Below are 24,208 nucleotides of genomic sequence, written 5' to 3'. Positions count from 1 at the left end.
AATTGTAGTCATTAGAGTCTATTTTCATGATTTTCCATATTTAAATAACTCCTGAACTATTATTTCTTTAATATTTTCCTTTAAATCTACTCATTTAAAAAAATTAACCAATGCCTTTTTCTCCTCAAAATTTTTATCTGAAAACAAACAATAAAATAGGAAAAAAAAGAAACAAAAATACTGGAAACTTCATGGTTCAAGTAGGGAGAAGGGAGAGGAGCATGGAGCTAAGGCTTCAAGCCTCTCCAGAAAAAGTCCTTATTCTTGAAGTGTCCTCTTTGAGGAGGCGGGTCGAGCCAGGGACAGTCCCTAAGCCCCAATGCCCAGCCTCTATCTGGAGAAGAAGACAAAGTCACAGTGGTCTGAGGGCCAGAGGAGCTGGAGGGACCAAAGGATCACTGGAAGCAGTTGGCTAAAGCTTCTTGGAAGGGATGCCCCATGTCTCTCATGAGGCAGCCCAGAAGATGATGAAATCTTTCTAGAGATGCTCATCCAGCTCCCAGATGGCTGCCACAATCCCCAAATGATAGAAAAAGCACAGTGAGCACAGTTTCACTGAAGTACCGCCTGTAACTTTTCCTCACCAGTTAGTGGGCATAACAGATCATGCCAATGTTGTTGGCTGCATGTTACTGCCAAAGAGGTAGCCAGCCCTATGGGCTGTCTTTAGGGTCAGATGAGAGCAGATCACACATGGCCCTGTCATGAGGCACCCCTTGCTTTTAGTCAATTGTCTGAATCTGGTCTAGGGTCTGGATGGAGGAGAGAGCACCTGTGCATGCAAAAGACTGACAGGCTAATTTAGTCAAAGATCTCAGGTCAGTAGCACCACATATTCACCAATCCATATTTGTGTAGGCACTCATCATAGAAGCCATATGCATAGGGGATCTGGTGGCTCTAGGGGTTCCCCAGGATCTTGGTGATGTGGTCAGCATATTTAACATTAAGTACCAGCAGCAGGAAGAATGTTTCAATGCCCAGAAACTGTGATCCATAAAGTCTCCTATGAAAAGGCCATTTGTCTCAGGGACTTACCACCCACACTGAACAGATCCTTGAAGTTAGAGAATTGTCCAGGGATGTCACCACATACTATGACTGGTGACTCCACCCTCTGCACATTGTACTCTTCTACCACGATCTCTCCTGTCTGAGTGCACAGGATCTTGACTTCACTCTCCTGGATGATCTTAGGGCATCCAAGTGCCCATCAAAGTCACTGATCTTCATCCTGGTTCCAGCACTGGGACCCCCACCCCTGCACAGGTCAGAGCCACCACACCCCACCACATGTGACTCTGACTCTGGCTCTCAGGGTTTCTGCCTTCTGCTTCCTTCCACTTTGGCCCCTTGCCATGTTGCTTAACCTTCCATCTTGTATCTTTTTGTAGTTTTTCTTCCTTCTTACCTCTAGTCATCCTCACCCTGCTTCTCTTGATTTCTGTTCATTTATTCTTCAGATTTTGTTTAACTATTTCTTCCTGCTTCTTTTTTTGGGTGGGTTCTGTTATTAGTCCACATTCAATGCCCTACATTCTATCTCTTGTTTGTCAATTTATTTCCCCTCAAAAACCAGTTAACTCTCTAAAAACTGTTTACAGATGTCTACCTACATGGGGATATTATATTTAATGAAAATATCATAAGTGATATGTAATATAGTAATTTAATAGAAGTGATAGGAACACAGGTTACACATTCTATCAAAGCCAATACTATGGAGAATTATATTCCTTGAAAAATGGCTTCCTATAAGGAACAAGAAAACAAAAAATATATAGACAATCCTAAGTGGGTGATTAGGCAATAAATTATATTAACAAATATGAATATAAAGGATGAAACTTTGTTTTACATTATTGTCTTTTGAATTTAAATGAAGATATTGAGTTCTTCTGAAAATAAACAATGGCATGGAACAATTTTCCTTTCATTTGAATTAATGAGTTTGGCCATATTTTTCAATGAATGTTAAAAATAGAAAGTATGATACATTGTATATACATTCTTCTTTTCCTTAATTACTAATTTGCAGAGGAAGAGGGTTTAATAGGTAATTCAGAATTTCAGAGAATTGAAATTAATTCTGGAAAGTAATTTTGTACTGTTATGATTAACTTTTTCAATAGGGTCTATAGGTGCAGGTATGTATGTCTATCATTTGCAATCCTCTGGACCAGAAGGGGGCACCTACCGTTTGTCTAGGATGGTCTACATTCAGTATCAATAACTGTTGACAAAATTTATGGCAGTCAAATACAGACAAAACAATTCTATAGATTCTTATAGTAACATGTTTCATGCACGTTGACTTGCAAATTGGATAGACAGCTTCCTGAAAGAGTATTTTGTAAATGACAAAATCATCTATGCAGACTCTAGAAAAGGTGTTAAATAGCTGAGTTACAGGAGGGAAACGTTCTGAGAACAATTATCTATCTTTAGAGCATAACAAATAATCATGATGTAAATTAGGTTCTTTACATAGGGAATAAATTAGCACTCAACCCTACAAAATAGCTTAAAAGCAAACTACCCTCATAGCATCAGAAGTAAGAAAAGATGAATGCATCTCTTTGCTTTGCTGTCTTGGCCAGATCTGAGTGTACAATAATGAAAAGATTGATGGTGGTTAGATCCTAAGTTTGTTTTTCCATCTTCCTTTTATATACCATCTTCACAGGAGAGTGTCAATATGTATTGATCTTTCTTCACTACTGTGTTTTCTCCTTACTGCTCTTCCTTGAGAGGCCTACTTCTTTAATACATTATCCTACTCCAGCAAAAGAACAATCTAACCATAGTCTAATAATTCTGCAGTATGTTGGAAAGTATGTTTGTTTTCAAGGATTCTTCCTAGTCTGCCAGAAAACATTTCTCAGAAAAGACAGTGTTGTTACCAGGGCGAGTGTGTATGTTTTTGTCTTACTTTTCTAGACACTTAATACAAATTTATGGAAATTTCTGGAGTTTGGAAGTCCCTGAATATGTGTGATTCAGGCAAATAAACAAGGTTTGTCTGGTTCAGATGTGGATATGTGATTAATTTCAGAGGACTTGGTGACATTTTCAACGTGCACATCAAGGATTAGGAGATACATAAGATAGCAAGCAAATGCCAAGGAGAGAGCAATTATGGTTTGCTAAACACTGCATAAAGCATAGGTTTTTATGCTGTTTATATATCTCTAACTGCTAGGATTTGGAGCTCACATGAAGTCATAAAGTGTCCTGAGCTGAATTAATAAGTGTTTTGTGTGGGTGGGAGGAAGTCATTTTAAAAGTATCGTCTTGCAAGAAGTTAAGTTTTTAATTATCAGTGACGAGGAAGGATAGTGACAAAATTACCTAATTCACCATTAAGGAAACCTTCATTTTAACAAATTTGAAATATTTGCATTTGACATCGAAAGCCAGACGAGATGGCAGACATCTATATAGGGGGATTAGATTCGAAGGCAGAGACATCTATATTTTCAGCACTGGAATGTTATAGTACCCAAATTCAAGCTGATTTTATAATACTGAATATGTATTACATGCCTGGCAGTGAACACTGCAGTAATTTAATAAAGTGTCATTTCATTATAGAAACCTGTTACTGGAGTTAAACTTCCCATGGAATTCTGCACAAACACCTTTCTTTTGTGTTACTTCTTGCCTTGCCTTAGAGGATTAAAGATGCTGTAATATGTAATCTGATTCTGTCAGAGCTTATGAGCCTACTCTCACTTGTTTCAAACTTTGATATAATAGTCTAAGTATTTTTTTACTGTAATTTGATGCTTATAATAAATTCACAGTAGAATTTCCATGTAGCAAAAATTTCCATTATTATTTGATTTTAGGTTTCTGCTCAGCATTCTAGCTAATTATCCATAATTCTTTATTTTTTACATTTTTTTCTTTAATAATGGCTTTGTGATCTGCTAGTACATGAATATATCACATATTATTTATCTATGTGTATTTAGGCTCTCCTGTTGTTTCTCAGCTTTACTGAAATATAACTGATATGTAGCATTGTAGAAGTTGAAGGCACACAATATGTTGATTTGATACATTTATATATTGTAAAGTGATTATCAGCATAGTGTTAGCTAACAACTCCATCATGTCTCATAATTACCATTTCTTTTGTGTGGTGATAACATTTAAGATGTACTCTCTTAAGTACATAATACAGTATTGTGAATTACAGTTCCCATGCTGTACATTAGATCCCCAGGACTTATTCATCTTATAATCAGAAGTTTGTACCCTTCGACCAACACCTGCCCATCCCCATCCCCCCCCCCCAATCCTTCTCATAATTACCTTTCTACTTACTCTGTGTTTCTAGGAGTTTGCCTTTTTAGATTCCACATGTAAGTGATATCCTACAGTATTTGTCTTTCTCTGACTTATTTCATTAGCATAATGCCCTCAAGGTCCATCCATGTTGTCACACCTGATGTTTTTCATGGGCTGAATAATATTCCATTAGATATATATTTGTATATAGATACATATCTTTATCCATCTGTTGAAGGTAAATGGTGGGGAAAGGCAAGAATGAAGTAAAAAGTACTAGGCCCTCCATGTCTGAACATTTAAAAGTACACCAGAAGTACACTAGAAATTTAGGGGGTTATAAATATTTCCATTCTCAATTAGGAAATCTTCATTTAGATTTAGGATTTATAAGCTCTGTTTCTCATTGTGCATTTTTAAAAATTTTTCATGTCTACACCCAATGTGGGGCTTGAACTCACAACCCCAAGATCAAGAGTCACATGCTCTACCAACTGAGTCAGCCAGGCACCCCTCATTGTGCATTTTGGAGATTTTAAGGGGCTCATGGTTAAACTTTCTTCAGGAATTTGGAATTTTCCTCAGGACTTCCTACATAATTAGTGGGCTGCCTATTATTGAGACATGCAGTAGCTTCAGAATTTTATAAAAAATGGGTATGAAAGTACGGGTTTTGAGGAAAAATGATATAATTAAATATATGGGAATTCTAAGGATATTGCCATGTTGGTTGAAGAATTTCAGGATTTCTTTAAAATGTGTTTGAAACTATACATGTTATCTAATTTTACCACCAAATAAGTAATGCCAACCTTTTTGTTGTTGTTGTTATTGTTGATGGGGAAGATGGTAGTAAAAAGGATGGGAAGAGTGTAGCAAGCATAGACATTTAGGTAAGGATAGATTTGGGACTAAAAAACTAAGACTGCCTGACACATACTACTTCATACTAAACGGTACATTTTACTAATATGAATAATTCTTCTTCATAAGGAGATAAACCACAGTTAAATCCCTTCCTTCCTTCCACCTTTTTTATCTCCATCTCTCTCTTTCCCCTCCCCACCATAGCCAAAAAATTTTGAATGTTTAATGTATATCCTTTTGTTTTGTGGATCTTTTATAAAATGTATGTTACTTTTTACATTTTAATTAAACACATATGTGTTACCAGTATCCAGATCAAGAAATATAGCATAATCACCCCAACTGCCCCCAATTCTCCCTCCCAGTCACTTCCTCCCATAAAGGGAACCATCATCATGACTTGTGTCACCTAAATTAGTTGTGCCTATTTTAAACTTTATATAGTTGGGATCATATGATATATACTCTTTTGTTACTGCTAAACATTATGTCTCTGAGAGTCATCCAGATGGTTATGTTTAGCAGTCTTGCCTTTACTTTCTGTAGTTTTCTATATTATGAATATGCCATACTTTATCCACTCTATTTTTGTTGGACTTTGAGATTTTGGGGGGGGGGGTGCATTATTATGAGTAGTCCTGCTCGTGCACGAGTAATTTGATAAACATATGCACTTATTTCTCCCGGCTGTATACCTAGTATTATAATTGTTGGTGGATAGTGTATGCTACAAGTTCAGCTTTAGGATACACTGTCAAAGAATTTTCCAAAGTGGTTTATTTTATTATTTTATTTTAGTTTATTTATTTTTGAGAGAGAGAGCAGGGGGAGAGGGAGAGAGAGAGAGAATCTTAAGCAGGCTTCACACTCAGTACATGGAGCCCACCGAGGGGCTCGATCTCACGATTCTGAGATCATGAGCTGAACCTAAATCAACTCAGATGCTTAACCGACAGAGCCACCCTGGCTCCACCAACACAGTTATTGATTATGCTGTCATACCTATGGGTGAGAATTTCACTTTTGCTAATACCTGGTACTGTTTTTTAATTTTATCTGTTTTAGTGGCTGTGTGATGGTTTCTCATTATGAAGTTATTAATAGCCTTATTGATATAATTGATATACAATAAGCTTCACATATTTAAAATGTACAATTTGATATGTTTTGACATGTATAAACCTGTGAAGCCACCATCACAATCAAGGCAATGAATATATTTATCACCCCTAAAAGTTTCCTTAATGTCCCTTTGTAATTATTCCGTCCTGTCCCTCCTTTCTTCCCCTCCCCCAGGGCAATCACTGATATCTCTGTCCCCATGTATATAATGTTTCCGTTTTATTTCTTCTAGCTGTTTTTAAATTTTTTCTAGTTTTAAGTCATTTGGTTGTGATGTGTCTTGGTGTCAATTTCTTCATATTTCTTGTGGTGGCTTTGTTGTACTTCTGTGAAGTATAAGTTTATTATTTTTATCTAATTTGAAAAAAATGTTGGCCATTGTTTAAAAAATTTTTTCTTTCTGGCTTCCCTCTCTTTCTCCTTCAGGGACTTCAATTACAAATATGTTAAGCTGTCTGAAGTTGTCCCACAGCTTACTTTTTTTTTAAGATTTTATTTATTTATTTGACAGAGAGAGACACAGTGAGAGAGGGAACACAAGCAGGGGGAGTGGGAGAGGGAGAGCAGGCTTCCCACCGAGTAGGGCGCCCAGTGCAGGGCTCGATCCCAGGACTCTGGGATCATGACCTGAGCCGAAGGCAGACGCTTAACGTCTACCCAGGCGCCCCAGCTTACTTTTTTAAAACCGTATTTTTTCTTTGTTGAATATCATTGCAAAATTTATTATTAGGTCTTCAAGTCTACTGTTTTTTTTCTGCAACATTCTAACCTCCTATTAATCCCATCTAGTTTAATTTTCTTTCCTGAAATTTTTTTTCTCTCTAAAATTTTAGGATTTACATTTTGCTCAGTTTTACTTTATCTTCCAGTTTCTCATTAACATACTCATGTTTTCTTTTACCTTCTTAAACATATGGAATAGAGTTTTAAAAGTTGTTTCAAGGGCGTCTGGGTGGCTCAGTCAGTTAAGCATCTGACTTTTGGTTTTGGCTCAGATCATGATCTCAGGGTCGTGAGATTGCCCGTGTTGGGCTCTGCGCTCAGTGGGGAGTCTGCTTAGATTCTCTTCCTCTGCCCCTCCCTACTTTCTCTCTTAAAAAAAAAAAAAAAGGCTATTTTAATATCATTTTTTATTATCACTTGAGTAATTTAATTTCTGGGTCTGTTTCTACTGATTGAGTTTTCTCTGCATTCTGGATATTTTTCTGCTTCTTTGCACACTGGGTAATTTTTGATTGAATGTTAGATAGTGTAAATTTTAACTTGTCAAGTGCTGGATATTTTTGTATTTCTATAATTGTTTTGGAGGTTTGTTCTGGGACTCACCAATTGACTTGGAAACATGTTTAACCTTTTTAAGGTTCCTATTAAGCTGTGATAGACATGACCAGAATACCCTGTATTATAAATGTCTATTCAAGCCATTTGCCTGTTTTTCTGTTGGGTTATCTACCTTTCCTTAAATATTTTTAGTATATTCATTCTATCTATGAACCATTTATTGAATATATATAGGAAATATCCTCTCCCACTCTGGCATGCTTTTGAACTTTCCCTCAATCAAAATAATTCCTGAAAAAGAACATAATAAATATTTCTCTCCCAGAACAAGGCTGTCTTCATTGTAACAGGGAGTCAAAAAGATACAGGTCTAATAGTAGGATTTTTATTACCAGTTCATTACGCCAAGAAATTCACTGGAGCCCTTCCTGCTATCTCTCTAGTCATAGCACTATTATGCCATCTTTGCTTGCTGCTGGGATTGATTGGTTCTGTGTATAGAGAGTAAAGACAAGCTTTTCCTATGACATGTGTTTGCCTAGAGTGAGCCTTACAGACCTTTTAAAAAAATCTCTGGAACTTGTTCACCAAGAAACGTCATAAAATAAATTCACCAGTCTTCTTTTTTATTAAAAACATACTTTTGAAGATGAATGTTTATTCAGAGATGAAAACGCCTATAGGAATATTTTCCTAGAAATATGAATCATCCAGTGCTTTGGCTTTTCATTAAAAAAAAAAAAGAAAATGAATCTTTCTGCTTAAATGCATCTAAATGGGAACTTGTTATATCAGCTATTTGTGTTTCAAAGGGAAAAGGGTGAATTAAATAGCTTCAATTTAATCACTGTAAATTAAGTAATTTTCATTTCTTTGTCCAAATAATTTCCAAATATTCATTATCCCCAAATCATAGTGGCTGGGGAACTGACCTCCTTATTTTTCCCTACCTTCCATCCCAGATAACATTAATTCATTTATTCTTTTAGAAATAATCACCTACTATGATGCAAGACAAACTGAACTTGACACTAATGCTCCTCCGAAGGAGATTAGAATTTAGAGGGTAGAGATATGAGTGAGTAGGCAACAGAGACCAGTATAGCCTTTGGACACCAGGTGCTGGTGGTCTGACTTGTTAGGGACTGATGCCTAGAGGAAGAGATATCTAAGTTGACTTTTGTGTAAGATATTTAAATGTTACACCTTAGCATGTAGTGAAGTCAGTAAAATCTCTCTAAGCCAAGACATAGTTGTCTTTCCCAAAGAAATGAATATTGTAGGTATTTAAATATGTTTCTATCTGATGTGCTTGTAAAGGGGAAGGATGGGGGAAAGGAGTAGGAGAAAGGAAGAAATCTGTAGATAATTAACTAGGTTCTTTTGGAGAAAACTATATAAAACAGTGGAGTTTATCAACACTAGTCATCATCATCATCATCAAAATGACACCATTTATTAAGCCTCAACTCCAGCCTAGGTGACATACATGCATTGAAATTTAGTGTCCATAATGGTTCTGTTTAAGTCTTGCTGCCGGTATCTAGCAGAACAAGGACTGGATTCAATATCTGTCTCCTTAAAGACATGATCTTTGCACTTCACTTGGGTTTCTCAGAGATCAGCCTGTGTAGTACATTCTAATCCAGTAAACTGGGAGTAAGGGAACTGCTTGATCACAGAACTTGAGGCCATAGGTCCATAAGAGATACACAAAAGGCTCAGATAAGTAGAATCTTTTCCATCTAGAAACTAAAAGAATGAAAAATATTAATTTGGGGGCACCTGGGTGGCTCAGTCGCTTAAGTGTCTCCCTTCAGCTCAGGTCATGATCCCAGGGTCCCAGGATCGTGCCCCTCATAGGGCTCCCTGCTCAGTGGGGAGTCTGCTTCTCCCTCTCCTGCTCCTCCCTCCACTCGTGTTCTCGCTCTAATAAATAAATAAAAGATCTTTAAAAAATAAAATAAAAATATCAGATAATTTAAAGATGACAAGTAAAGCTGTAATGTGGAAACTTCAAGTGGCAGAACCTAGAAAGAACACCCAGAGATTAAGGGCCGGGGGGCGTGATGGTGGGCAGATGGCCGGTGACTGTGCCTGGAAAGATTGCTTAGTGAGTTCACTAAGTTAGCTAAGAAACATGAAACCATAGTGGTTATATATCCTCACTGTCTATAGTTTAAAGGGGATCAGACTATGCTACCCCAAAAGATGCCACTTTGGTGGCATAATAATTATTTTAAGCTGAAGGCAACTGAGAATTAACAGATATAAGAAGAGTTCTCTTCCCTCCCTTACCTGTCTAAAATCGGGGCAGAAATTCTGCTTTGACAAAGGTGCCCAGGAAGAAGAGTTCAGCTCTTATAACCAGAGACAGGGAGCCACACTGAGATGAATCTGTATAAACAAACCTTACTAAAACAACCCTTATCTTCCATTATGTTTAGTCCCTGGACATTTCCTAGTCACTTTCCTGCAATTTATCACCACTAGAAGCCCAAATCCCCTTTCCACTTTCTAGTCACTTCTCCATAATTTATTGCCCTTTGTTAAAATGGTATATAATCTCCTTGGCTAACCAGTTCTTTGAGTTTTCACTTCTCTTCTGTCACTTCTCCTGTGCACATAAAAAAATATTAACATCAATAAAAACTGCAGCTTTTTGTTTTGTGTCAGCTTAATTTGCAGGCCCCATCTACTCAAGATGAGAGGGTAGAGGAAAGTTATGTTTCCTCCCCATCAGTCTGGACCCTAGACTTTTTTCATTCAGGAGGTAACATAATGCAGTGGGGAAAATATCTGGCTAGGAGTTGAGATGTTTATTAGTCGTATCCTGGACATCTTTGTGCCTTAATTTCCTTATGAGCACAATAAAAGAGTTAGAAGAGGATGGCAAATAGGGTTCACTTCATGACTGGAGGGCTTTGTGAAAGAAGATTGAGAAGCCACATGTACCATGATTACTAATGTCTACTGTAGGTGCTGGAGCAAAGCAATTCCAGCATATGTACAGAATATATATCCTCTCTGGAATAAAACATGCATAAAATTTCTTCTACTTCTGGCATTCAGTGAATTAGTTTGTACTCTTTTATGGGCTGTTGATATAGACTGGGAAAATTTAGCATGCTTCAAATCCCACCTGAGGAAACAGTGGGCATATGCCTGATGTAATGATACAGTGTTTAGGTGAGAATGAAATCCCTTTTGAGTCTTGGGTGGTAAAGCAGCAATCCGAGATCTGCCAAGAATACAATATTCCATTCATCCCATGTGTCCAAAAATGGTGTGGGTGTCACAGATGACTATAATAATGTACAACTAATATATATAGAGAGAGAGACCCTCCACTCCAGTTCTTTTTTTTTTTTTTAAAGATTTTATTTATTTATTTGAGAGTGAGAGAGAGAGAGAGCACAAGAGGGGGGAGCGGGAGAGGGAGAAGCAGACTCCCTGCCGAGCAGGGAGCCCGATGCGGGACTCGATCCAGGGACTCCAGGATCATGACCTGAGCTGAAGGCAGTCGCTTAACCAACTGAGCCACCCAGGTGCCCCCCTCCACTCCAGTTCTAAAGTTCAGGTTAATTGACTGTCCTACAAGCAAAATTGGTATAGCTATGAAGAATGTTTAATATTATCAAAGACTTGGTTTCAACAAACTGATAATGGACATTAAGTTCTTCCAGTGTGAAACAAATTGTATGTATTTAAATATGACTGTCTCTGTAACATGTTGCATTCTAAGTTTCAGAAATTTGTTCCCACATAATTTCACTCCCACCTCTTTCTTCCAGATGCAGATGTAATTTATGTAGAAGCAGACATTAAAATAAGTCACTCAAGGCAGACTAGCTTTCATTTACATAATGTTCTTTGGGGGGAAAGCATTAAATCAATTTTAACCTGTTTGGGCCTGCATCCAAATAGTGTGCAGGCCTGTTTAAGGAGAATCAGTTTTGAAATTTGTAAAAGAGATCATATGAAATGCATTACTCAATTAAGTAAAGGAATTTAGGCTTTATTATAGAATATTGTACCATCTGCCGGATGAATATAACTAATTAAATTTGACTTGGTATGTGATTTTAACAAACAGTTGAGAAATGAAAATTCTACAATGAATTCTTCAGCAGCACCTGAAATGATAGATACCCACTGGGAAAGATTGCATCCAGCCCTGCTCAGGTTGCAAACAGACTTTCCATTGTCTGGTTGCAGTCTGCATCATGTTTGCATTAAAAAGCAGGTCAGATTCAGTAACTACTCACAAGCAACAGGGAAAGCCCAAATGCAGTATTTGTCTGCTATCGTCAAAGAATTAAACAAGGTAACACGTTGAAATCAAAATGGTTGCAAAGCTTCCCTGGCCAGAGAAAAGAAACGACAACTTTGCTCTGAAGTATACTGCCAAAGTCCCCGCTTACAAAGAGGACACCAAAACAGCGCTGTGCAGTACCCATTTTTAGTGATGCCGCAATAAGTTGAACCGCTCCAGTGACAAATCAGGCTAAAGCCATCCTGCTCCTTGGTCTTGGATATGAGGCAGTCAAGCGTAGCTGGCTCCATAGGCATCGCTTGTGTCTGTCAGATGCAGATAGTATTCTGTTACGTTGTCAGGAGAGCTGTTAGGGGAACCGAAGGGTTGAAGAAGTGCTTTAGACCCAATGCTGTGTAAGCTTATTAATATAGATGCTAAGATAACAAGATGATTTGTTAAAAGAGAAACATTTCTATCCGAAATGTGACTAGTCGGTGTCAGCTACTGAAGCATCACGGTATTTGGCTTTTTCGCTTTGTACCCCGATGTTCTCATTCTGTGTTGACACAGCCTTGGTACCCTGTATCAATCAAGTGCTTCATTAATTGAGCACCACCAAGAGTGCTGCTGTTCTATCTTTTATGGGAACGAAGTCTTTTGAAGATTTAGTCATCATTTCTCTGGTGAAATTAATACATTTTCATATTTAAGTGATGCTATGTCTTTTTTAAAAATAACAGTCTATCATTTTCTTAAAGAAAGGGGCATTTCAGGGCGCCTGGGTGGCTCAGTTGGTTAAGCGACTGCCTTCAGCTCCGGTCATGATCCTGGAGTCCCGGGATCGAGTCCAGCATCGGGCTCCCTGCTCAGCGGGGAGTCTGCTTCTCCCTCTGACCCTCCCCCCTCTCATGTGCTCTCTCTCTCTCATTCTCTCTGTCTCAAATAAATAAATAAAATCTTTAAAAAAAAAGGGGGGCATTTCAGAGCATTCCATTTGTTCAAACAGTTGAACAGTAGTCCTTAATAAGGAGGAGATGAATGAGTGCCGCTGGCTCTGGGATCCATCCGCGTGAGAGAATAGTGTCAAGAAGCTCATCTATATAATTTGGTGATAAAGGCTTCTAAGCAGCATATGCTTCCATTCAGGGCTGACGGTGTGTATGAAGCACTCTTCTGAAGAGAGTTGGGGTTGAACAGGAAAGAAAACAGAAGATTTGTCCGAGAAACAGAAGGAGTTGATACCATTAGGGCCTGTATGGGGAGAAAGGTTTCTCAAGTTTCATTTGTGTAGGAATTAAGGATCCATGGGAAATGAACACTTTGCAATTAACTAGCTCATTCAAATACTGAAGTGATTCTTCTGTAACTATTTTCACTGGTATGAAAATCATGGTTATCTTGAGAGCCTATATAAGATAGCTGAATTTAAAGTAACCTGTTGACCTATGGGAATGATAGGAACAGATGCCAAATTGAAATAAGCAGCAGGAACATATGAAATAAATCACTGGGAAGTTGAACACACGTAGGTAAAGCTGGCCCAATCAGACTTCAGAAAATCAAGAAAAAACTGAATGAGATAAATGCTTGTGGTAGCAGTTGGGGAATACAGTGATTCTCCTGAGGTCAGAAGAAGCTTCCCCAAACAAACCTGAGCTATCGGATTTGAAGGTAGCTATAACAAAATTCCATCTAGAAAAGCCATCAAGCCCTATTCATTAATTGTATATTTATTAAAGACATTTTACAGGATAGCCCTGTTAAGCTGACCTGCCTGTTTACAACATATGTCCACTTAAGGATGGATTTATAAACATATATCATTTGCCAAGGTTGAAAATCTCCAACATCTTTTATAGATACATCATCCAGGCATTACTCACAAACTGGAACTATTGTCCTGGTGAGATTGTGGCAGGTCTCTGTGGGATTTCCTGTTCTATCAACTGAGGAGGTACTGACAGCCCGTCAGTCAGGAAGAATGGTGACTTGCACCTGTACTCACTGCAATAAATATCCTATCAACCCGGGGCACTGGGTCTTCCCTTCGGTAGTCTGTGTGAGGTGGTGCTGGCCTGAGAAGAATCTTGTCTTACTTTTGAAGTTTTGCTTGAGGGGCGCCTGGGTGGCTCAGTCGTTGAGCGTCCGCCTTCGGCTCCTGGGATCGAGCCCCACGTCGGGCTCCCTGCTCGGCGGAGAGCCTGCTTCTCCCTCTCCCACTCCCCCTGCTTGTGTTCCCTCGCTCGCTGTGTCTCTCTCTGTCAAATAAATAAATAAAAGCTTTAAAAAAAAAAAAGTGAAGTTTCGCTAGAAAATTGTTTTGCGCCAATCCGACAACAGGTGTATGCTTTCTCTGCCAGAGAAATTCTCTGCAGCAATTAAGATATCAACTGCTATTTCCTTGACTACTGGGGTGGTGGGGGGAAGGAGGCTGAGGTGGACTCACTGAGCGCAGTTTAGGTTAGAGGCAGCCTCTGGGTTTCTGTAAGGAACTGGTTTTATCCAGTTTTGCAGTTGACTCGAATGAGAGACTGGCATCAAGTGACATTTCCAGGTCACAAGGAGGTAATGTGGAACAGAACCTTAGAAAGGACTGTCATTAAGACGCACTCTTCCCACGATGACTGGATATAGCCACTCCTGTCTCTGCTTAAGAAGTGGTTTTGAATTTAAATATTAGAGACACACTTTCAATTTTCATTGGATTTTTAAAACTCGTTTCTCAGAGCTTTGGTGTACATATTTTAGAAAAATATACATTTTTGCAGAGTTGATGTAATTTTGCTTTTTCATTTCTTAATTTGATGTGATATACCCGTTGCCACTTCAGGAAGTACTATTAGCTGTTCTACCCCCTGACTCCTATTGCTTGATTCCTTTAAAGCAGGAACTGAAACAGTAACATTATTACTACTACTTATAGCTATTATTAAGTGCCTACTATGGGCCTGACACTGTTCCAGGCACTTTACCTGTGTTAACTCATTTAATCCTCCCCCCAAATACTGTGAGATATGTACTCTTATTGTTTCCATTATACAGCTAAGCTGAGGCACAGAAAGTGTATTTAATTTTAGAGTACTCCTATTCATGTTTCTAACTCCAGCTAATGTATTTCTTAGTGCACAATAGTTATGTGATAGGATTATGTTGTAATCTCCCTCTGGTGTCCTACTTTCAGTCCCTGCCATGGGTCCTACCCTATCAATTTCAAAACCTATTCTGAATCAATTGTTTTAAGACTCGATGCTGCTTTTAACCCTTGGCAACAGTAACATTCATGAATCAAATCTAATAAAAAGGTATGATATTGGCATATTTCTTAGCATTCACTCACAAAATTAATCAAGTATGTTTCACTTTAAACAGCACTGATTGATCGCTTCACTCATTGTTCATAAACTCAACTACTCATCGAGTGGTGAAAATCAAAATGTGGGAGTCAAGATCTCACTTTAAATCAGGTTTCTGCCTGATCTGAGGCAGGATCCTCTAGCCCAAAGGGTCTTTGGAATCAGACATACCCTAGTTCTTAAAATTAATAGCAGGGCCTGGGATAAATTACTTTAACTTCTCTGAGCTCCGTTTCTTTATCTTTAAAAAAAATCACAGGAGAAGAAGCTGAGTACTTGGCATTGGGCCGAGCACAGAATGTACACATTACATTGCACTTATTAATATATAACTTTTCATGGAGAAAGTATTTGTTGTGTCAAGGTCGATGCAAGTTGGTTCCCAAGGAAAGGCAGGAGTGGCGGGACCGGGATTCCACGATCCATACCACCCACTGCCTGCCATGTACTATCTTGAAGGGCCAGGGCCAGGAGAGAGCGAGCACTGGGGAAGACATGAATGAGAAGGAACCTGCCCAGTGCTCCTCCTGACTGGCCTATCTTCTCATCCCTTTTCAACTGCAAAATAGCACGTATTTCTTCCTCCTAAGCAGCTGTGTGGGGCATTATGGATCGTGCAATCCAACTCAAATGTAAAGTAGGCCCTGCAATCCTCAAAGATCATTCACAGGGAACTGGCTGATTATGAGGATTACCATCAACTTGTACAGATGTAGAAATTATTGGTGCTTATTTGAAGAGAGCCAGGTGTGTGGAAAGCCAGCCACAAATAGTCATATGTACAAATATAGAATGAGAAGTTTTAAGGGGAAAAAAAATGAAATGAGATACTGCTTTTTTCCCCTCACTTTCTTACTGCTCTCTGCTTTGGAAGACGTTTTACTCATCAAAAAGTAAGCTTACTTTCTCTCTCACTTTATAAATAGTGTTCTGTATATGTACATTATACACAATAGTTTCTTCTTAGTATTCAGTATTCTCTAGAAGAGATGCATTTATTTTACTTTTTGTTTTTTCTGGATCTTGCGTATAGAGGCTTGAGGTGACACCCTCCTTGGTTTATGACTTTCACTATCAATTGTTGATAGAGGCTCTGATTTAATGGACTGTCTCCTTTTCCCACATGAATTTGCTTCTCTCCACCCACAGGCTACTATTCCAATATCATTCATATAAATTATCTTAGTTAGATATGTTCTTATAAAACATGGGCCTGCGTTATTCATTTAAATTAATAACATTCCTCCACTTATCTTTTATGTTACATGATAGAATCAATGTTACACGATAGAAATTACATGATGGAAGTTTCTGTGTTCTTCATTAAGTTAATGCCTAGATATTTTATATCTTTCTATTTTTTTATGCAGAAATACTGTTTTTGGTTGTTAGGAAGTTTGGAATCTCATTTTTTATTGTATTTTCAACTTGTTACTGGCTGTTTTATTTAGCTATTACCACAATAACACTAGTAACAACCTAATAACAACAAGCTCAGTGACTATATTTAATTTTTATTTTTGATTATAGTTCAAATTACTTATTACTGGTTTTATTAGCTATTACTCCAGCAGTGTGGTGTAACAAGCCAATCCAAAACTCCATGGTTTACAAAACTAAACATGTCTATTTCTCTCAATTGTCCCCAGGTTGGTTGGTTAGGGTTCTGCAGGTCAAGGGTAAGAGAAGCTGGTCATGGCTCTGGGCTTTCAGGTTGGCTGCAGGTCCACTCTTATGGCTCTTCATTCTCCTTGGAACAGTAGCTCATGACCTGAGCGGAAATCAAGAGCTGGACACTTAACCAACTTTGAAACCAAGGACCAAATGGAACCATTCAAGCAGGTTGAAAGCTTTTGTTTTCATTCAGTGAAGCAAGTCACATAGCCAATGCCAACATCATTTTGGAAGGAAGTATTTTCTGCCATAATGGGGCGGGAAGATGGCAGTGCCTAGTTATACAATAGATGGTATGAATATATAATTCTGATATATAATCCCTATTGATGTAGATAAGTTCTATTGATTTTTGTGAGTTTTTAAAAAAAAAATCCTTGCTAATTCTCTTACCATTATTAGTTGTTGAAACTTGTGGGTTTTCAAAGGTAATCATATAGTTTGTATGTAATGAAAGTTTACTGTCCTCCCTTTCAGTGCTTTTAACTATTCTTTTCTTTCTTTTCCTATCCTGTTATCCAGGATCTACTCTGTTGAAGAGCAGTGGAGTGGTGATAGTGGGCAACCCTGTCATAGTCCATATCTTAGAGGGAATAAATGTTTCTCTATCAAGTATAATGTTTACTGTAGGTTTTTTGTATGTAATCTTATCAAGGAAGTCCCCCTCCATTCTTAGTTTTCTGAGTTTTAATCACAGTTCTTGAATTTTAGCAATATTTTCTATGCGTTGATTGACATCTGATTTTTCTCACATGGTTGTTAATACAGTGAATTATATTGGTAATATTTCTGATGATCTTCATTTAATCCCTATTTGAAATTTATTGATTTTTAAATACCCTGATTCAGTTAATATTTTAATGATTGTTTCATGTATTTTTTTGTGTATAATTGATACACAATGTTACATTAGTTTCAGGTGTACAACTTAGTGATTTGACAAGTTGATACATTATGCTATGTTCACCACATAGCTACCGTCTGTCTCATTACATTGCTATTAGAATATCATTGACTGTATTCCTTATGCTCTGCTTTCTATTCCCATGACTTATTCCATAAGTAGAGGCCTGTATCTTTCACTCCTCCTCTCCTATTTTGCCCAACCCCCCAAGTCCCTCCCCTCTGGCAACCATAGTTCTCTGTATTTAGAGGTTTTTTTTTTAGATTCCACTTATGAGTGGAAGCATAAGGCATTTGTCTCTGATTTATTTCACTTAGCATAATACTAGGTCCATCCATGTTGTCTCAAATGGCATGATCTCATACTTTTTATGGCTGTGTAATATTCTACTGTGTATATGTGTATGTGTGTGTGTGTGTACCACATTTTCCTTATCCATTTGTCTATTGATGGACACTTAGGACGCTTCCATGTCTTCGCTATTGTAAATAATGCTGCAATAAACATAGGGGTGCGTATATCTTTTTGAGTTAGTGTTTTCATTTTCCCTAGGTAAATACCCAATAGTAGAGTCATTGGATCATGTGCTATTTCTATTTTTAATTTTTTGAGGAACAACCATACTGTTTTCCGTGGTGGCTGCACCAGTTTACCTTCCCACCAACAGTGCAAGGGGGTTCCTTTTTCTCCACATCTTCACCAACACTTCTTGGCTCTTGTTTTTTATTTTAGCCATCTGACAGGTGTGAGGTCATATCCCATTGTGGTTTTGATTTTTATTTCCCTGATGATGAGTGATGTTGAGAATCTTTCCATGTGTCTGTAGGCCATCTGTATGTCCTCTTTGGAAAAATGTCTAATTCAGGTCCTTTGCCCATTTTTTAATGATTTTTGGGGGGTGTTGAGTTATAGAAGTTCTTTATATATTTTGGATATTAATCCCTTATCAGGTATATCATTTGCAAATATCTACTTCCATTCAGAAGGTTGTCTTTGTATTTTGTTGATGGTTTCCTTTGCCATGCAAAAGCTTTTTATGTTGATGTAGTCCCAATAGTTTGATTTTGTCTTTGTTTCCTCTGCCTTAGGAGACATATTTAGAAAAATGTTTCTGTCTGACATCCGAGAAATTACTGCTTATGTTCTCTTCTCGGATCTTTATGGTTTCGGATCTCATGTTTAGGTCTTTAATCCATTTTGAGTTTATTTTTGTGTATGGTGTAAGAAAAGGGTCCAGTTTCATTCTTTTACATGTAGCTGTCCAGTTTTTGCATCACCATTTGCTGAAAAGTCTGTCTTTTCCCATTATATATTCTTGCTTCCTTTGTCATAGATTATATAACCATATAAATGTGAGTATTTCTGGGCTCTCTATTCTGTTTTCTTGATCTATGTGTCTATTTTTGTGCCAGTACCACATAATATTTTGACTACTACAGCTTTATAGTATATCTTGGAATCTGGAATTGTGATACCTCCAGCTTGTTCTTCTTTGTCAGGACTGCTTTGGCTATTGGGGTCTTATGTGGTTCCACATAAATTTTAGTATTATTTGTTCTAGTTCTGTGAAAAATGCTGTTGGTATTTTGATAGGGATTGCATTGAATCAGTAGATTGCTTTGAGTAATATGGACATTTTGATAATATCAATTCTTCCAATCCCTGAGCATGGAATATTGTGCCATTTGTTGGTGTTGTCTTCAATTTCTTCCATCAGTGTTTTATAGTTTTCAAGTACAGGTCTTTCACCTCTTTGGTTCAGTTTATTCCTAGGTCATCTATGTTCATAAGTGAAATTAACCTTTATCTTCTGTTACTTTTATTGTTTTTATCCCATTGTATAAGATTATACTAGTCTGATAAAATGAGCTAGATAGGCTTTCACTCTTTTTTTCTAAAATAACTTTTTACAAAATAGGACTAAATCTTCCTTACAAGTTTGGTAGAAAGTACCTACAAAACTATCTGGGACTGAAGCTTTTTGGAAGTAGAGATTTTTGATTGCTGTTTCAGTGTCTTTGGACTTTGCTCTTTCCTCTTCCTTCTCTTCTTCTTTCTCCTTTTACTGTAAACTCATGTCAGGTTTACTTAAATTATAAAGACCAATTCTTATAGCAATGTTTACTAATTTTTTTTCTTTCTTTTTTTTTTTTTTAGAGAGAGGGACCAGGGAGGGGCAGAGGAGAGAGAGAGAATCTTAAGCAGGCTCCACACCCAGTGCAGAGCCCAGTGTGGGGCTCGATCTCATAACCCTGAGATCATGACCTGAACTGAAATCAAGAGTCAGATGCTTAACCAACTGAGCCACCCAGGTGCCCCAACTTTTACTAATTCTTCTGACCAGCAAATAAACTTCCTAGAGAAAGATGCTCCACACATGCCTTTGCTAATGTTAATTAGCTACTGGAGAACCTCTTATGCCACTTTTGGCATTTTGATAATTTTCTACAAATTGATCCATTTCATTTAAGCTTTGAAATTTATCCATTTCTTCTGAGTATCACATTTATTGGCAGGTAGTTATTCATAATACTCTCACCATTTTTAATTTGTATTGTGTCTGTGGTTGTTTCTGCCCTTTCGTTCCATATTTTATCTTACTATTTTATCAGTTTTGCCAAACGTCGATCCTAATAAACTTTTCAGCGAGCCAGCATTTGTTTATATTATCATCTGTTTTTATTTTAAATTTCTTTTTGTTTTGGCCTATATATTTATTATTTTATTTCTTTGTTTCTTTATGTTTGTACTGCCTCTTTCTTTACAACTTCTTGAGTTGATTTACTTACTTGTTTTTAACTTTTATTTCCTGATATATTTAAATGTTGTAGTGTATTTAAATAGAGTTTTAATTTGAATCCAATATACTTAGAAAGGTATGGATACTGTCATTTAATTTTACATATTTTGTAATTTTCCTTATGTTCTTTTTGAACTCAGGAGGTACTTAGTATTATTAAATAATTTTGTATGTTGTATGCTTTTATTAATCCTTTATTTCTTTGACATTTAAACTTATTAAGTGGAGAAATGAGGGCATAAGGTGCATACAGGGCAGATGAAAATGTGGTAGAAAAATGGATTGTAGTTCCCTGTAGGGTTGATGAATTGAAGGAATTTGGGAATTAGGCTGAGCTGGAAAGAGTGAAATTTATGACTTGGTTTGGAAATAGGATGCTTATAACTGAAATTATAGAGTGGTTGCAGTTATCAGTGATGACAAGGTCCAGAGAAAGCTTCCAGCAGTGAGCATAGAGGTAGAGTGAGGACACCCTCTTCATCCGAAGAGGAGCAGTCTTGGTTCTGGAAGGCCAACTGTCATAAATATCCTCCATGTGCATATTGCAGTGGTAGTGTTGGATAGAAGGGCAGGATCCAGGAGCTAAATCTTCAAGGCATGACAGGACTAGTAGTAGATGATTGCAGCAAAAAGAAAGGGTTGACTTGAGAGTCGAAGCTGAAAGTATTTGGGGAAGGGACAGGGACTGGTAACTAGAAGCAACAATGAAATGTTAGGAAGACACATACAGAAGTAAGAGGGGTATGAGAAAGAAGAGAGCCACCAGTGAAAAAACTTTGCAGCAGTGTCCTCAAGGGAGACCCAGATTTTAATTAGAGCCTGAAGGTGAAGGAAAGGTATAGCAAAAAGGTCAAGGATATGAGTGATTTGCTGATGACTGATTGTGACATCGGAAGGGCCCAGTGGAAGGGCTTCGGGACTTTAGGAAAGGGTGGGAGATGGGTCAGAGCTTAAGGAGATATAAGCTATGGGAGATGTGGAATAAACTGGGAGTCCTAGGATTCTTACAGTGGCCAAGATAAACAAAAGGTATAAGGAGGAGCGCCTGACTGGCTCAGTCGTTAAGCGTCTGCCTTCGGCTCAGGTCATAATCCCAGGGTCCTGGGATAGAGCCCCATGTCGGGCTCCTTGCTCAGCAGGGAGCCTGCTTCTCCCCTGCCTGCTGTTTCCCCTGCTTGTGCTTGCTCTCTCACTGTGTCTCTCTCTGTCAAATAAATAAAATCTTTAAAAAAAGAAAAAAAGATATAAGGAGATTAGTCTCTAAGTTAAGATAGACAGGCGTGATATAAATAGTGGGGGAAGGCTTAGATAAAGGAGGGTAGCCTTATAAAGGTGGGGAAGTCTATAAAGAACATAACAGTATTCAAGGGCTCCTTCAGATTGTGAATGTCCCTTTTGTGCATATTTATTATACTTATGTAAAATTTTTGTTCTGTTGGTTTCAATAATTTTGTTTCAGGTATCACATAATGTTCAATTATCATTGTTTACATAAGAGTTGTTCTTATTAGACAAGGGCCAAAGCTCATGTCTCTCCTAGTGTGTTTTGGGAGAAGAGCTCAAGCGGTGAGTCCCAGGCACAGGATAATTCAACTTGTCTAACCCTAACCAGAAATTTCCTTGTCATGGATTCAGCCACAAACCCTAAATAGCAGCAGCAAGAGCATTGGCAAGGCACTCTACTTTGGCTGTACTCCACCAGCCCTGGGGATCTGGAGGGGAGAAAGCAGAGGAATGGCTTTGGGCTTCCTCTGGTTACATGGCCCTTATGCATGGGATATTTTCTCTGGAATGCTCCCCCTTCCTTCTCCCAGTTAACTCTAGCTCAAGGGTCGCTTTACCAGAGAGGCCCTCCTTTCCTCACCAGTCTAGACCTCCTTGTTTTATGTTCTCCTAGAATCTTGTTCCTTTCCTTCAGAGCATTTATCTCAGTTTGTAATTACATACTCATTACCCTGATTATTTGATTTATGACTGTGTTCCCACAAGCCTGTAAACTTCATGAGAGCAGAAATGGTGTCTCTTTATATTTATCATATTATCACTAGCATTCTGCGTGGTGCTGGTATACAGTAAATGAATGAATGAATAAATTAGAAGAAGAACAGATTATGCAGAGGATGGTTTACACTGGAGACAAGCAGTTGATAATCTTTTAAAAAAGGAAGGGGGTGGTCTTGAGAATAGCTTATTAGAATTACCACTGCCTATGCTGGGTGGCAATCTAAGATAAAGCACTCGTAATTTTCTTTCAGTTGCTATCTATAATTTTTACTTCTATATCAACTTTCTAATCTGATACTTCAGAGTGGAAAAGTGCAAACCAATAATAAGTTAAAAACTGTTACAGATAAATTGAGATATATATGTGTATATATATCTAATTTCAAACTTTCATACGGAAAAATCACAGGGTTTTAACTCAGCAAAAATATTTTGGGAACTGCTGAATTAACAACATTGATATGATTGATTACAGATGGTGACATGGACAAATGCAAGGCATAGTATTTCAAGGTTAAGTACTACTGTATTTCAATTAAATTGTGGATCAAAAGAGCAGAACATCTTCCTTTGAATTCTCTGAAGTATCAAGTCTCATCTACCCTAAACAGTTTCTTCTATGAGGTAGTCTTGCCGAGAGAATGCTTTCAGGGGTCAAGGTAAATGGTTTATGATGAGATGGAAGTGAAAACATGAAATGCATTGATTAGTCTGTAGTGTATAATGACTAATTCTACTTAAACTGATTCCTTGACAGGGTCAGTGCTATAGTTTGGATACCAAACCCACTTTGGCTTTGCACACAGACCTCTCCCATCCCCTTACACTCTCCTAATCTGACATTCTGGAATGCCTTTTTATTACCTTGTTGATAATGTTGTATTGCTAACTAAATGGCACTTTTGCCCATTCTGTCAGGGTCCAATCAACACGGTTAAGCAGTGAATAATCTTAACATATTAATTGTTTACTCCTCCAGTTGTGAGCCCCTGAAAATACTAATGACAGTAGCCTTGGTTGATTTTACATTTCTTTTAGCTGAGATCATTAGTATACTGAAATGTTGAAATGTCACTTCTGACATTTTTCTTTGCAATCACAGTCAGCTTATTGTACATTTGTAATTTTTTTCAAAAGAAAATAATTGTGAACACTTTTGTCACTGTTTCCCCATTAGGAAATATTCATTAATATATAGCAACTTCAGCAAAATCAACTGGTATATCAAACGAATATATATCATATATCATGTAATATAGTAACATAAACCCTTAATGTTATCATACCCTCTTAATACCTTTTCAGAAATTTTAAGTGAAAATCTTATGTAGTTCAGTTTATAGAACTCTAAAATCCTTTCAAAACTGTCTATAACCTGAGGAAAGGAGTTCATCCATTTCTAGACATTTTCCACAGTCAGTAGTAAGGTATACACATATATGCAAAGAAAGAATAAAATACAAATCAAAAAGTACAGAGTACAATTAGACCTAATTAAGAAAATATCTGGGGAAAATAATCATTCAAATATGATAAAGGATTAATATATTTAATATATAAATAGTTTATATTAATTCATGAGAAAAGTACCAAGATGCTAATAAAAAATACCGTGAAGAGAGGGGACAGAGAACCTGAGCAGACAGTTC

The 24,208-nt window shown here is 37.5% G+C and overlaps 1 pseudogene; it reads right to left on the bottom strand.

Annotated features, from left to right (window-relative positions):
- Nucleotides 1-412: 412 nt before the first annotated feature.
- The window catches only part of LOC110593586, a 144,414-nt pseudogene continuing 120,618 nt past the window's right edge, over nucleotides 413-24,208 (bottom strand).

This window comes from Neomonachus schauinslandi, chromosome 5, assembly GCF_002201575.2.
Source record: "Neomonachus schauinslandi chromosome 5, ASM220157v2, whole genome shotgun sequence".
Classification (NCBI taxonomy): domain Eukaryota; kingdom Metazoa; phylum Chordata; class Mammalia; order Carnivora; family Phocidae; genus Neomonachus; species Neomonachus schauinslandi.
The sequence above is the reverse complement of the archived record's forward strand: the minus strand, read 5'-3'. Positions and strand labels throughout refer to the sequence as shown.